This window comes from Phaseolus vulgaris, chromosome 4, assembly GCF_051622355.1.
Source record: "Phaseolus vulgaris cultivar YP4 chromosome 4, ASM5162235v1, whole genome shotgun sequence".
NCBI lineage: Eukaryota > Viridiplantae > Streptophyta > Magnoliopsida > Fabales > Fabaceae > Phaseolus > Phaseolus vulgaris.
In genome coordinates, this window is record NC_143501.1 from 17870106 (window position 1) to 17885973 (window position 15868).

The 15868-nt window shown below is 37.8% G+C and overlaps 1 pseudogene; it reads left to right on the forward strand.

The window, feature by feature from the left end:
- LOC150027949 (uncharacterized) overlaps positions 1–15404 on the forward strand; it is a 34281-nt pseudogene extending 18877 nt beyond the window's left edge.
- The last annotated feature ends 464 nt before the right edge of the window (positions 15405–15868 follow it).

Genomic DNA, 15868 nt, shown 5'->3' on the forward strand with positions numbered 1-15868 from the left:
AACAGATTTAATTGAATAAAACAGTACCACCAAAAGGATTTAGATTGTGACAACTAGAAAGAGAGTCAAGTAATTAAAGCAAACAAATAAAGGTACTCAATTAAAGGTTGGCACACAAAAGAATTCCTAAAGAAAAGCACTAGATTAGATGACCAAATAAAAAAAAACAACACCACTGGAAAATGTTGTGGGCCAGAAACGTGTTTGTTCCCCGATTTATGCTGAGCTGTATTTTTAAAATTTGGCTCTGAAATTTGTTATGCAAGATATTCAGGATCTTATCTAAAATCTAGCTCTGGAATCACTCAAAACGGATGCACCATTTTTTTTTAATAAATTTTGCAAATTTGGTGTTCGGTTAGGCCAGCTGGAGCGCTTCAGATTTGCACTCTGATTTTAAAAGATTTATCATTTTTTTTCTGTTGCTTCTTTTGACCTAATTCTTTTTTTGTCCTTTCTATAACACTTTAAACTTGCATTTTCCAGAGAATCAAAATTTTCCTATGGGTGGAAATATTTTTCTGGGTTAAAACAGCCAAAACAGAGAAGGTGAAAACAGGGGAATCTGAAAACTGGAAACAAAAACAGCGAGATACCAAAGTTTAGACACAATGGAAATTTGTGAAATAGAATTGTGTATGATCTAAACACAATATGAACTCAAACTAAAAATTAAAAAGGCACCAAAGGAGCAAAGAACAGCAGATTTCAAGCAAAATAAAAAGACCCAAAATCAAGAAACAAATAAGCCAAATAAAAGGACTACTATGAATTGTTGACAATATGGATGAACATGACTTGACAAAACATGTATAGATTCAGAAAATTAAAGACTCAAAGCATAATATGAACCAAAATAATGAAAGCAATAAAGACTCAAAGCCTAAAAGAAAATAGCAACACAAAGGTGTATGGAATCCTATCACAAATTGCACAAGAACTTGTTCAAGATCAAATGAACAAGAGTGCTTCGGTTGGATCTTCCACAAAGCACACCAAGAACAAATTAAAATGTAAAAAACAGCAAGACAATTAAGGAAAGTAAATGACAATATGAAATAAAGAAGAACTAAAATTTAAAAGACAAGGAGCTACTCATCTTGAAGAACCAAAGCTCATGATACCAAATGATGGCATTTTCATGAAGTTCTTCTTGAATCAATGTAGAGTATGGGGAGGAAGCAATGAATGAGAGTGAGCAAGATCCTCCTAAGAGTGGTGTTGATCTTGTAGGTGCATGATAGGTATGGGTATTGAGTGGTTCGGCCAGCTCAAGGGAAAAGATGAAGGAATTGAAGTTTAAAGCCTAGGATTCTAGGGAGAAGCAAAGTTGAGCACAAATGGGCAGCATAACTTTACTCACAATAAACTTGAAAATACAAGGTGTAGGCTCCTCCTTTTATAGGCTAAGGAGGACCATAATGCAACCCTAATGCTAGCCAAATGAAATGTAAATGTGAAGCACATGGGTGCACAAATGAGCACATGGGGAGGGGTGTGTCTACTTTTTATGCTCACCCCCTCCATGGGCTTTCTAGACCGGCCTTGGTAAATTTAGAGGTTTTTTTAGAAACTCTAAGTTTACCTAGGTTGGTGTTTTAGGTGCCAAAATTAATTCTAAGAAAATTACAAATAAAGTTCCTATGCTAATTTTGACAAGAAATTAAAGTCTACTCTACACTAGAGTTTATGGCATTTGAACATGTAAAAGAACGTCTTCTTGGATCCTCTTGGCCATAACTCTATGGTTGGCCCAAATCTACCCTTTGGTGGGCTTGCATGTGGGCTTGTGCTTGGGCCTCTTCCATCAATACTCTTGTCCCAAAGCTCTTGCCATGCTCCTAGTGATTCGTTGGGCTTGGGCTTCATGGGCTTGAGCATCCTCTACTTGGTTTCCATCACCGAGGGGTATCTTTTTAAAGAAGGAAAACTTTGCCTTCCCCAAGGCACACATAGGAAGCTCCTTGTCAAGGAATCACATGAAGGAGGACTCATGGGCCATTTTGGAGTTCATAAAACTCTAGATATTTTGAAAGAAAAATTTTGTTGGCCACACATGAGAAAAGATGTCCAAAGACATTGTTCTAGATGCATATCATGTCTAAAAGCCAAGTCTAGAACAATGCCTCATGGACTCTATGATGGCATTTTCATGTGTTCTTCTTGAATCAAAGTAGTGAAAGATGATGCGGAAGCAATGGGTGAGTGAAACAAAGCCCTCCTAGGAGTTGTGTTGGCTTTGAAGGTGCATGATGAGTATGGGTTTGAGAGGTTTGGCCAGCTCAAGGGAGAAAGGTGAAGGAATTGAAGTTTAGCCTAGATTTCTAGGAGAAGTAAAGCTAGTGCACAAAAATGGGCAGCATAACAATACTCAATTAAACTTGTCAAATACAAAGAGATAGCCTTCCTATTTATAGGCTATTTGGGCTTAAATGTTAAGCTACATTTCTAAGGAAAAGAAAACCAAAATTAAATCTAAATTCTAAACCATGTGCCATGCAATGACCGGCCACACAACCCTAGGTTCTAGAAGGTTTCCTTCACAAAGTTCTTTCTACACTACCTATCTTACTAAGTACCCCTAATGGGCCTTTTATGCAACAAAGCCTCTTCTCTCCCAAACCGTAGCTTTGGCCCTTGTGTGTGTGAAGCTAGACGGTCTAGGACTCTTCATAGATGCTCCTCATGTAGCCTTGGCCTAGACGCTCCCCATCATGGCTAGACGCTCCCTTTGTGAGGCTAGACGCTCCTTGTGAGGCTAGACGCTCCTTTTGGAAGGCTAGACGGTCTTGGTCTTGGAAGCTTGGCTTTCATAGTGTGGTGAGCTTGGGCCTTCCTCCATCATCCCCTCCCTCTTGAAAAGGATTTGTCCTCAAATCCAAGGCTTTGCTTAGGGGGTGGTTGTGGCTGGATGGTGTCCATCATCTCCTCCGGCTTGAGAAGATCTATCCTCAGATGTGCATTCTTGATCTCGGATAGCAGCCTCTTGCTTCGTCAAGGTGTGTCCTCCCGGATCAAATGTCAATCTATGTGACCCTTGAAATAAAGCAAAGGAGTGAGGGTGATCTTTTGAAAAACAAATAAATGTGGGAAGTTGCCATTTTTGTTTTTCTCTTGTTGTGGCCAACTTCTCACAATACCTCCCTTTTGAGGGTTGTAGGGGCCCTCTAATCCTCTTATGTTTTCTAAAATTTTCAAAAGGAGTTACTTTTCCCTTAGGCATAATCTTTTTAAGACAGAGTAACAACTTTATAAAGGCAAGAGGACATAGAACACATACAACTTCGAATGGAGAAATATGAGTAATTTTGTGGATTACTCCTTTGTATGCATGCTTATAAGGGAAAAGATTCTTATCCCAAGATTTGTGAGTGTCTCTCATGATTTCGTGAAACATAGAAGAAAGAGCTATGTTTTCAAATTTTGGAGCTCTATCTATTATGTTGGAAAATAAATCATGGAGGCTTGTCACATTTCTTAGGAAGAGGTTATCCACATCCTTAAAGAAAGAAAAACCCTTTGTTGTCCTAGGAAGCGCCAAAATGGAATGTGTGTCTTCCCAAAGATCTTTTACAAAAGGTGAAGGAGGATAGAGTTCGTGGGACGTTGCTTTAGGTGTAGTTTGAAAACACGGGTTGTACCTAAAGTAATGTCTTTGAACTTTGTTGCTCATGGGTGACAAAAGTTTTCCTCTTAAAAGCTCTAGATTTTGGTCAACTCTCTTTTGCCCCATGAGTTCTCCTTCTTGATCTATGCAAGCTTCTTTTAAAGACTTTTCTTTTGTGCTCATGCTTGCAGGTGTTCCTTTACAAAAAGGAAGGCTAGGTTTTCAACAAGAAGCATGTTTGTAATGGTATTTTCAAGGTGCTTGTCTTGTTGGATGACCTTGTGGGAAGGAACACTATTCTCCCACGCCTTTTGTTTCCCAAAATTTTGTTCTTTTTCTATTTTTTCTTCATCCCTTTTGTGTTTCATTTGCATCTGGTCTTTTACCACTTGGGAATGTGGTAAAGGGCTAAGTACAAACCTTTTATGCTTGTGGATGAAAGAAATCTCGTTAGTTAGACCATTATGCGTGGTTTTCTTATCAAATTGCCATGGTCTACCTAATAAGATGTGGCAAGCTTCCATAGGTACTACATCACATAAAACATTGTCTTTGTAGTTGCCTATAGAAAACTCGATCTCCACTTGTTTGTCTACACGTAGTTCTCCATCCTCATTGATCCATTGTAAATTGTAAGGTTTTGGATGAGGAACTACTTGTAGTTTTAATTTTTCAATCAATCTAGTGCTACAACAATTGCAACATGACCCACCATCCACAATAAGAGAGCATATATTTTCTAAAACATTGCATCTAGTATGAAAAATGTTCTCTCGTTGTGTTTCAATGGATGCACTAGGTTGATTGTGGAGGATTCTTTGAATCATCAATAAGTCCCCCTCCAAAGGATTTATCCTTTCTCCTTCCCCTTTTTCTTGGGTACTAGGTTCATCTTCACCACTTGTGTATTCATTTTCTCCTTTTAAAAACAAAACTCTTTGGTTTGGACATTGTGCTTGCACATGCCCTCTTCCAAAACATTTAAAACATTTGGTGTCCCTAGTACGGATGTATGGGGTGGAGGCATCTTTCACTAAGGGTTTGGTAGTCTCTTTGGATTCGTCTCTAGGTGTACTACCCTCCCTTTTAAAGTCTTTCTTTGGATAAGAGTTGGAGTAAGAACCCACCCTTTGACTTGAAGTTTTGCGCAAATTTTGTTGTTCAACTTTAATGCAAAGTTGAACCAAATCATTCAAGTCTTGGTAGGGTAATAGTTCTACTCGATCCCTTATCTCAAGGTTGAGCCCACTTAGAAACCTAGATATGGTGGTGGTTTCTTCCTATCTAATGGATGCTCTCATCATGTAGAGCTCCATTTTCTGCCTATACTCTTCCACACTTAAGTTCTTTTGTTGGAGTCTTTGGAGCTTGTCCATCAACTCCCTATGGTAGTAGGAAGGTATGTGACGACGTCTTAGGGCTCCCCTAAGGTCATTCCAATATTCTATGGAAGGCTCCCTATGAAGACGTCGGTCTCTCTCTAGAGAGGTCCACCAATACATGGCATTGCTTTGGAAACTAAGGGTTGCTAAGGGTACCTTTCTCTCTTCACTCACCCTATGGCAAGCAAAGAGTTGCTCTACTTTCATTTCCCAATCTAGGTAGGTTTCTACATCTTCCTTACCATAAAAATGGGGTAGGTCTACCCTTACTTCCTTTGGACTCTCTTGCTCCCTTTGCCTAGGTCTTCTAGGGGGTGGTTGGTAGAAGCCTTTAGAGTCTCATTACTTTTTGAATGGGATGCATGAGTTTTTTTTTATTTTTGAGATTTTTGGGATTTCTCTTCTTGAGCTCTAGCCAACTCATTAATTTTATTTTCATTCTCCAATTGTCTAAAGGAAATTAGTTGTACCGCTTGGGATACTTCTTTTAAAAGGGTTTTCAAGGATTTTACTTCACTTTCTATAGACTTTGGAGAATGAGAAGAAGAAGACATGGCTAGAACTTTGTGTATATAGGTGTTTTACTTGGAGAAAGTTTAGGAAAGTTAGAGAAGGGAGTTTTCCAGGTAAGGGAGGTGAGTCACAATGGACTACTTAAGTACCAAGCCTTTTCCTTGCCAAAAACTTTTCCTCCAATGACTTCACACAAAATTTTCTCTTAGTAGAACACTTAGAACACAAGAGGTTGAGAAATAAAAAAGCAAGAAAACTATGTAAGCTAGATATGCAGCAAAACTAGTCGGTATAGCACAAAGTTAAACAAAGCTAAACATGCAAAACGTTTCTACCGAAACAAAGAAAAACAAGTTTAAACAAGCACAAATTACTAAGCAAAATTTACTATGCTATTCGGCCCTAGGTGAGGCTTCTTGGACACTTTGAGCCCTTGAAGACACACTCACCGTCTAAAACGTAATTTAAAAGAGGTAATTAACAATAAACCAAGTTGTAAAGGAGATAAGAAAACCCTCTTTGTTGTTCCTCTTTTTGGTTAGTGCACTTTCTTTGTTGTCTTGATTGTTGATCTTCTAGGTGTTTGTAGTGTTTGTTTCAAGAAGCTTGTTTCGCCTTAGCTTTGACTCCTCCTTAGAAAGTTGGCTTTAATTCTCCAATTTCCAGCACCTATTCACAAGGGCTTAACCTTAAACCAAGTCAAATTCCATGCATATAAGCACCAAGAGAGAATTAATTTCCAGCACCCACAAAAGAGAGGTCAAGAAACAAAAGCAAGAAACAAATTTAATTGAAAGAAAACAGTACCACCAAAAGGATTTATAATATGACAACTTAGAAAGAGATTCAAGAAATTAAAGCAAACAATTAAAGGTACTCAATAAAAGTTGGCACACAAAAGGAATTCCTAAAGAAAAGCACTAGATTAGATGACCAAATAAAAAAACAGCACCACTGGAAAATGTTGTGGGCCAGAAAACAGTTTTGTTCCCCGATTTATGCTGAGCTGTAATTGTAAAATTTGTTTCTGAAATTTGGATACAAGAAAATTCAGGATCTTAGCTAAATTTTGGCTTTGGAATCACCTAAAACGCATGCACCATTTTTTTTTAATAATTTTTGCAAATTTGGTGTGCAGTTAGGCCAGCTGTAACGCTCAAGATTTGCACTCTGATTTTGTGAGATTTATCATTTTTTTTCTGTTGCTCCTTTTGACCTCATTCTTTTTTTGTCTTTTCTATAACACCTTAAACTTGAATTTTCCAGAAATTCAGAATTTTCCTATGGGTAGAAAAATTTTGTTAAACAAAACAGCCCAGAACAGAGAGATGATACAGGGGAAATCTGGAAAACTGGAAGAAAACAGCAAGATAACCAAAATTAACACAATGGAAAATGTGAGAAAGGAAATTGTGTATGAACTAAGACACAATTATGAACTCAAACTAAAAATAAAAAGCACCAAAGGATCAAAATAACAGCAGATTAAAGCAATATAAAGAGACCCAAAACAAGAAACAATCAAGCCAAAAAATAGGACTACTAAGAATTGATGACAATATGGATGAACATGACTTGACAAAACATGTATAGATTCAGAAAATTAAAGACTCAAAGCATAATATGAAGCAAAATAATGAAAGCAATAAAGACTCAAAGCCTAAAACAAAATAGCAACACAAAGGTGTATGGAATCCTATCACAAATTGCACAAGAACTTGTTCAAGATCAAATGAACAAGAGTGCTTGGGTTGGATCTTCCACAAAGCACACCAAGAACAAATTAAAATATAAAAACAGCAAGACAAGTAAGGAATTTAAATGACAAAGATGAAATAAAGAAGAACTGAAATTAAAAAGACAAGCTACTCATCTTGAAGAACCAAAAGCTCATGATACCAAATGATGGCATTTTCATGTGTTCTTCTTGAATCAAAGTAGTGAAAGATGATGCGGAAGCAATGGGTGAGTGAAACAAAGCCCTCCTAGGAGTTGTGTTGGCTTTGAAGGTGCATGATGAGTATGGGTTTGAGAGGTTTGGCCAGCTCAAGGGAGAAAGGTGAAGGAATTGAAGTTTAGCCTAGATTTCTAGGAGAAGTAAAGCTAGTGCACAAAAATGGGCAGCATAACAATACTCAATTAAACTTGTCAAATACAAAGAGATAGCCTTCCTATTTATAGCCTATTTGGGCTTAAATGTTAAGCTACATTTCTAAGGAAAAGAAAACCAAAATTAAATCTAAATTCTAAACCATGTGCCATGCAATGACCGGCCACACAACCCTAGGTTCTAGAAGGTTTCCTTCACAAAGTTCTTTCTACACTACCTATCTTACTAAGTACCCCTAATGGGCCTTTTATGCAACAAAGCCTCTTCTCTCCCAAACCGTAGCTTTGGCCCTTGTGTGTGTGAAGCTAGACGGTCTAGGACTCTTCATAGATGCTCCTCATGTAGCCTTGGCCTAGACGCTCCCCATCATGGCTAGACGCTCCCTTTGTGAGGCTAGACGCTCCTTGTGAGGCTAGACGCTCCTTTTGGAAGGCTAGACGGTCTTGGTCTTGGAAGCTTGGCTTTCATAGTGTGGTGAGCTTGGGCCTTCCTCCATCACTCTACACCCCCTTGCCGATTTCAAATGCTCCTTGGGAAGACATTAGCATGGATTTCATTTTAAGACTCCCTAGGACTGCAAGAGGCCATGATTCTATCTTTGTGGTAGTGGACCATTTTAGCAAAATGTCCCATTTTATTCCTTGCCACAAGGTAGAAGATGCTCAAAATATTTCTAGACTCTTCTTTAGAGAAGTGGTGAGACTTCATGGTCTCCCTAGAAGTATAGTATCGGATAGAGATTCCAAGTTCATAAGCCACTTTTGGAAAACTCTTTGGGGGCAAACTTGGAACGAGACTACAATTTTCAACTTCTTGTCATCCTCAAACGGATGGCCAAACCGAAGTAGTGAATAGATCTCTTAGGACTATGCTTAGGGCTATCATGAAGGGAAACCATAAATCTTGGGATGAGTATCTTCCCCACATTGAGTTTGCTTACAATCGAGTAGTCCACAAGACTACTAATGCTTCTCCTTTTGAAGTAGTATATGGATTTAATCCTCTCACACCTATGGATTTGTTACCTCTTCCTAATCCACAAGAATTTGTGCATAAGGAAGGAGTAATCAAAGCCGATTTTGTGAAGAAAATGCATGAGAAGATTAAACACCAAATACAACAACAAAATGAGAAGTACACAAAATACAACAATAAAGGAAATAAAGAAATAATTTTTGAGGAAGGAGACTTAGTTTGGCTTCACCTTCGCAAAGATCGATTTCCAACTCAAAGGAAGTCCAAACTAAGTCCCCGAGGTGATGGACCCTTTCAAATCCTCAAGAGAGTCAATAACAATGCATACAAATTGGACCTACCTCTTGAATATGGAGTACATGATACTTTTAATGTAATTGATCTTTCTCCATTTGTAGGTGTTGAAGCTGGAGGAAGCTTCTTCCCTACCAAGGCTTGATGTGTGTTTGATGAAGAAAATAGCTTGAGTGCTTTGAAGATTGTAATAGGTTTTTAGATTCGATTGTAATTGGGCTTGTAATTGTGTAAGGTTGCCTTTTGCTGTATAACCCATCCTAGATGCCTAACCAAGTCTAGATCAAGCACATGATGTGGTTAAATGGTTTTTGAAAAGCTTTTAAAAGTGCTCTTAAAAATTTTAAATCAGTACAAAAAATAAATCTGTTTTATGGAGAAAGAATCGGTTTATTTCTTCTCTGTTAAAAGGCTTTTCTAAAATTCTGTTAGGGCCCCACAGGTAAAGCTTAGTTAGTTATTTCAGTTAAAGCTGAGCTGGCCTGTTTGCTATATTTTAATTTGTTTCACTGTGAAAGAACAGGTTTATTCTTTGGTCAGCTGAAAGGTTTTTCACAAGTTAGTTAGGGCACCAAAGGTACAACTCAGACAGTTATTTCAGTTAGCTGAGTTGGTGGTTTTCACAAAATAAATCTGTTAAGTTCAAAAATGAATCTATTGTTTTCACAACTGCTTTTCAACTGTTTTTTGAAAAGAAGTTAGAAACTATTTTCTATATAAAGAAAAGTCTCTCTCACATGAAAAGGTGCTGAGCAATTACGTTTTTGACAGAGATCAAACATTTCCATGTGAGAAGAAGGATCAAAAGATGTTTGAAAGGTTTTCCAAAGAGATTTTCAAGTGTGCTTGTTCTAGGAAACCTTTGATCTTGGTGAAGGTGCTGGTGCAGTTCTGCAGCAAATTGAACTACTGGTTTTGAGTTCTTGCATCTTCTTTTCAGGTGTAATCTTTCCTTTTTTCTGTTTTGTAAAGGTGTAAGTGTTAGTCACTCCTTGATAGGGTTTCTTGGAGTGCATGGTGTGCTAAAATAGGGTTTTTCAGCATTGTTGGTGTTGTTCTTGTAGTGTTCAAGAACTGCTGAGTTTGTAAGTAATTGGTACTGTTTTTAGTGGATTCCACCTTGGGGTAAGGTGAGACTGGATGTAGCTTTGTATGAGTGAACCAGTATAAAAACTTGTGTGCCTTTTCTTCTCATCCCTGCACTCATTTCTGGTTTTGCTTATTTCTGTCAAGAACTAAATCTGTTCTTTTGAAATTGAATCTGTTAATTCTGGGTTTAATAAAATCTGTTCTTCCTGATTTGTTAAAGCTTTCTAATCACAATCAAGGCAGTTATATATGTTGTTTTAATTGATCTGAAAACAAATTGTCTATTCATTAAAACCTGAGAAAGATTTATTCTCATTAAAACCTTGTGTTAAATGAAGTTGATTGATTTCTTGGCATAACTGTATTCTTCATACTCATAAAATCCAACTAATCTGATTCTGTTGTAACCCTCTGTTGATTACAATTCTAATTTGAACAAAGTCAAATTATGCTAGACTGCTCTAAAGAATCAATCTGTTTTGTGTAAAAACAATCTGTTCTTTTTGCCTCTGGTATATTGAAAATTGTGTGTTCTTGCGAAAATTTTATAAGCTCAATTCACCCCTCCCCTCTTGAACTTAGACACTAATAGACCCAACAATTGGTATCAGAGCTAGGGCTTGTATTTTGCTCAAGTGTGTGCATGATGTCTGAGTTTAAAATGCCTTTTGCTGAAGGTGCGTCTATTAATAGGCCTCCTATGTTTGGTGGTGTTAACTATGCTTGCTGGAAAATCAGGATGAAGATCTTTATGGAATCTATTGATATGGGAATCTAGGATGCAGTGGTCAGTGGACCTTTTATACCTATGCAGGTTGTCAAAGATGAAACAATAAAGAAGCCTTGGTCTGAATGGAGTGAAACCGAGAAGAAGAAGGCCCAATATGACTCCTTAGCCAAGAATATCATCACCTCTGCACTGAATATTGATGAGTTCTTTAGAGTCTCTCAATGTAACTCAGCCAAAGAAATGTGGGATGTACTAGAGGTGACTCATGAAGGAACTGATGATGTGAAACGGGCAAGGAAGCACTCACTAATTCAGGAGTACGAGCTGTTCAGAATGCAATCTGAAGAAAGTATTCCAGATGTGCAGAAACGATTTACACACATTGTAAATCACCTCACTGGCCTTGGTAAAGTCTTTGACAAGGAAGAGCTTAACATAAAGGTACTAAAATGTCTTGATAGGAGCTGGCAGCCTAAGGTAACAGCAATCTCAGAATCCAGAGATTTATCCAAGATGTCCACTGCTGCACTTTTTGGAAAGCTGATAGAGCATGAAATTGAACTGAAAAGATTGAAAGAACAAGAAACTGTGGAGAAGAAGGCCAAAGGAATTGCTCTGAAAACTACCATGGAACATGATACAAGTGAGGAAGAAGTTGATCCTGAACATGATGAGACTGTGAGTCTGCTCACCAGGAAATTCAGCAGGTTTCTTAGAAAGAAAAACCGTGACAGAACTCAGCAAAGAAAGAGGTATTCCAAACAACCTATTGATTCAAATTCTTCCAATTACACGTGCTTTGGATGTGGTAAACCAGGTCATATAAAAGCTGATTGTCCAAACAATCAAAATAAAGAAAAATCAGCAAGCAAGAAGAGTGACAAAGGTAAAGGTAGAAGAGCATACATCTCATGGGAAGATAATGATGTATCCTCATCTAGTAATTCCTCAACAGAAAGTGAATAAGCTAATCTATGCTTCATGGTGAATGATGAAGGATCCAACTCTGACTCAGTAAGTGATTTTTCCACTGATTCTGAAAACTATGATCAGCTGTTAATAGCTTTTAAGGAAACACATGATGAAGCAAACAGGTTGGCTATAATGTGCAACAGATTGAATAGAATAAATAGGGTACTTGAACCTAAGGTCAAAGCTCTTGAAGAAGAACTGCACAAAGCTAAAACTGAATTGGTTAGCCTTGAATTAACATGTCTGCATGCATCAATTAAAACCTGTGATAATTGTAAAAAGCTGGAAAAACAGGTTGAATATTTGTTAAAAACACTTTCAAATTTCACTAAAGGAAGAGAAAATCTTGAAACCTTATTGGGTTCATAGAATGCTGTTTTCAATAAAAATGGTCTAGGATATAATCCTGGAATGAAAAGTAATGTGAAAAAGCTGTCCAGTTTCTTTGTTCCTTCCAAAACAGGTTTTTCCTCTTTTAGTGATTCAAAAACAATGCATACTGCAATGTGCTTTTATTGTATGAAATCTGGTCATGTATCTAGAATATGTAAAGCTAGGAGGTACCTTGTTCCTAAAGGATTGGCCAAATGGCTTCCTAAGGAAAGGTCTTAATCATGTTGGACCCTACACTAAAGGGGTACCATATGTGCTAAATTTGTTTTGTTGCAGAAAAACAGCAGGAAAAACCAGTGGTACCTAGACAGTGGCTGCTCAAAGCACATGACTGGTGATGTGACTCAGTTCATAAATCTGAAACTCAAAGCTGAAGGGCATGTCACATATGGAGATAACAATAGAGGAAAAATTCTTGGAAGAGGAGATGTTGGTACTAAAGACTCAACCACTATTGAGAATGTCCTATATGTTGAAGGGCTAAAACATAGTCTTCTAAGCATTAGCCAGCTGTGTGACAAGGGATACAAGGTCAATTTCGAAGCCAACACTTGTACAATTTCAAATGAAAATTCTGGTAAGGTGCTGTTCACTGGAAAAAGGGTAAACAACATCTATCTCCTAGACATTATAAAGAGTTGTTCTGAAAATGAGTGTTTGTTATCTAAAAATGATGAGTCATGGCTGTGGCATAGGAGGCTAGCTCACATTCACACAAATCACTTGAATAAGCTAAAATCTAAGGAACTTGTTTCTGGTTTACCAAACATAAAGTTTCAAAATAGCAGATTGTGTGATGCTTGTGTGAAGGGAAAACAGATTAGAACTACCTTTAAGTCAAAAGATATGGTTTCTACAAATAAAGCTTTGGATGTTTTGCATATGGACTTGTTTGGACCATCTAGGAATGCCAGCTTAGCTGGAAATTACTATGCTATGGTGATTGTTGATGACTTTTCAAGATATACATGGACTTTGTTTCTTGCTTCTAAAAATGATGCATATAAAGCCTTTAAGAAACTAGCTAAGGTTCTGCATAATGAAAATGAAAATCGGATAAAACAGATTCGTAGTGATCATGGGGGAGAATTTCAAAATGCAAAGTTTGATAAATATTGTGAAAAACATGGGATCATACATAGTTATTCTGCTCCTAGGACACCCCAACAAAATGGTGTTGTTGAAAGAAAGAATAGATCATTAGAAGAGTTAGCTAGGACTATGCTAAATGAATCTGGATTACCTAAATATTTTTGGGCTGATGCTGTATATACTGCTTCTTATGTGCTTAACAGAACATTGATTAGACCAATTCTTAGGAAAACTCCTTATGAATTGTATAAAGGAGGGAATCCTAGCATTAGTCATCTTAGGGTATTTGGCTGCAAATGCTTTGTTTTAAATAATGGTAAAGATAATCTGGGGAAATTTGATCCTAAATCAGATGAAGGAATTCATATTGGTTATGCTATAAATGGTCATGCTTATAGAGTGTATAACAAAAGATTGCTTGCAGTTGAAGAATCTATACATGTTGTGTTTGATGAAACAGATTTTTCTGTGCCCAAATCTGTTCTGGATGAACCTGGTATGGATGATTTAAGAACCATTCTGCAACAAAATCAATCTAGTGAGCTTGATGCAACTAATTCAAATTCTATCAAAGAATCTATTGTGAATGCAGGACTGCCTAAAGAATGGAAGACTCCAAAGGATCTCACTCTTGACAATGTAATTGGTAAAATTGAGAAAGGAGTCTCAACAAGGAATTCACTTAACAATTTCTGCAGAACAGTGGCTTTTGTGTCACAGATTGAGCCTAAAAGCTTGGAAGAAGCACTACAAGACAGCAATTGGATAACAACAATGCAGGAAGAGTTGAACCAGTTTGAATATAATGAAGTATGGACCTTGGTGCCAAGAAAGCATGAGATGAATATCATAGGAACCAAGTGGGTGTACAGGAACAAGATGGATGAACATGGAGCTATCACTAGAAATAAAGCAAGGCTGGTTGCTAAAGGTTATAACCAAGAAGAAGGGATTGATTTTGGTGAAACTTATGCACCAGTAGCACGTCTTGAAGCTGTCAGATTACTTCTAGCATTCTCCAGCATACAAGGTTTCAAGCTGTTTCAAATGGATGTTAAGAGTGCATTTCTAAATGGCTACATCAATGAAGAGGTGTTTGTATCTCAACCTCCAGGGTTTGAAGATCACAAAAAACCAGAACATGTGTACATGCTTAAGAAGGCCTTATATGGATTGAAGCAAGCACCTAGGCAATGGTATGAAAGGCTAAGTGAATTTCTGCTCTCTCAAGGATATAACCGTGGCAATTCTGATAAAACTCTCTTTATAAAGAAGAAAAGAGAAGATATCATACTTGTGCAAGTCTATGTAGATGATATTATCTTTGGATCCACAAATGAAGAGATGTGTGAAGACTTTGTGAAAACCATGAAAAGTGAGTTTGAGATGTCAATGTTAGGAGAAATGAATTTCTTCCTTGGACTACAAGTTAAGCAACTCAAGGATGGAATTTTCATAAGCCAAGAAAAATACTGCAAGGAGCTGCTTAAGAGGTTTGATATGGATCAATGCAAAGCAATAAGCACTCCTATTTCAAGCTGCTGCCAGCTGGATCAAGATTTTGCAGGAAAATCAGTGGATCAAACCAAATATCAATCTGATCCAAAGGAATCACACTACAATGCAGCAAAGAGAATTCTGAAATATTTGCAAGGATCTAAGGATGTTGGATTATGGTATCCTAACAAGGTATCCTTAAATTTAACTGGTTTTTCAGATTCTGACTTTGCAGGTTGTAAGGTGGATAGGAAAAGCACAAGTGGAACTTGTCACATGCTTGGATCAAGTCTAATCTCTTGGCATTGCAAGAAACAAGCTTGTGTTGCTCTCTCCACAGCAGAGGCAGAATACATAGCTGCTGGAAGTTGTTGTGCTCAAACCTTATGGCTAAGGCAGCAGCTAAGTGATTTTGGAATTTTGTTAAACAAGATACCTATAAATTGTGATAATACTAGTGCCATAAATCTGTCTAAGAATCCTGTCATGCATTCTAGAACTAAACATATTGAAATTAGACATCACTTTTTAAGAGAACATATAGCTAATGGAACATGTGATATACAATTCATTGGTACTGAATTTCAACTAGCTGATCTATTCACTAAACCACTTGCTAAAGACAGGTTTTACTTTCTTCTAAATGAATTGGGTATTATTAGCTTAAATTGTCCTTTGCAGTGAAAATTTCAATCTGTTGTTTTATGTTTTAACATGTTTTGTTCCCTGTTTCAGAAATTTCAGCTGTGACTAGGAAAAGAGAAAATTTACTTTTCTCTCTCCCACTTTATTCTTGACTGCTTTTACGGTTATTGACCAGCAGATCTGTACCGTCCCGTATCCGGGCGTTGACAAAGTCAAAGTCAAAGTCAACGCCTGGAGTCAAAGTCAACATGAGGCGTCGCCTAAGTGAAGAGACGCCAAGTGCTAGTGTCACCATGATAAGGCGCCGCCTAGGCGAAGGCGTCGCCCAACCAGGGCGTCGCCAAGATTAAATATCATTAAGTCAAGGCAGTACAGCACAATTCCCCGATACCCATGGGTAGGAAAGACCATGGAGGGAGCGGCGTCGTGGGAAGGCCTCAGGTCCCGATAATCCGGGGTGGTGATAAAGAGAACGAAAAGGTGGCTTCAAGGCCATAGTGAGGTGCAGATACGACTCAAGGGGAGGGTCACGCCCAGGGTAGCCAGGTGCAGGGTACGAGAGGAAGGCA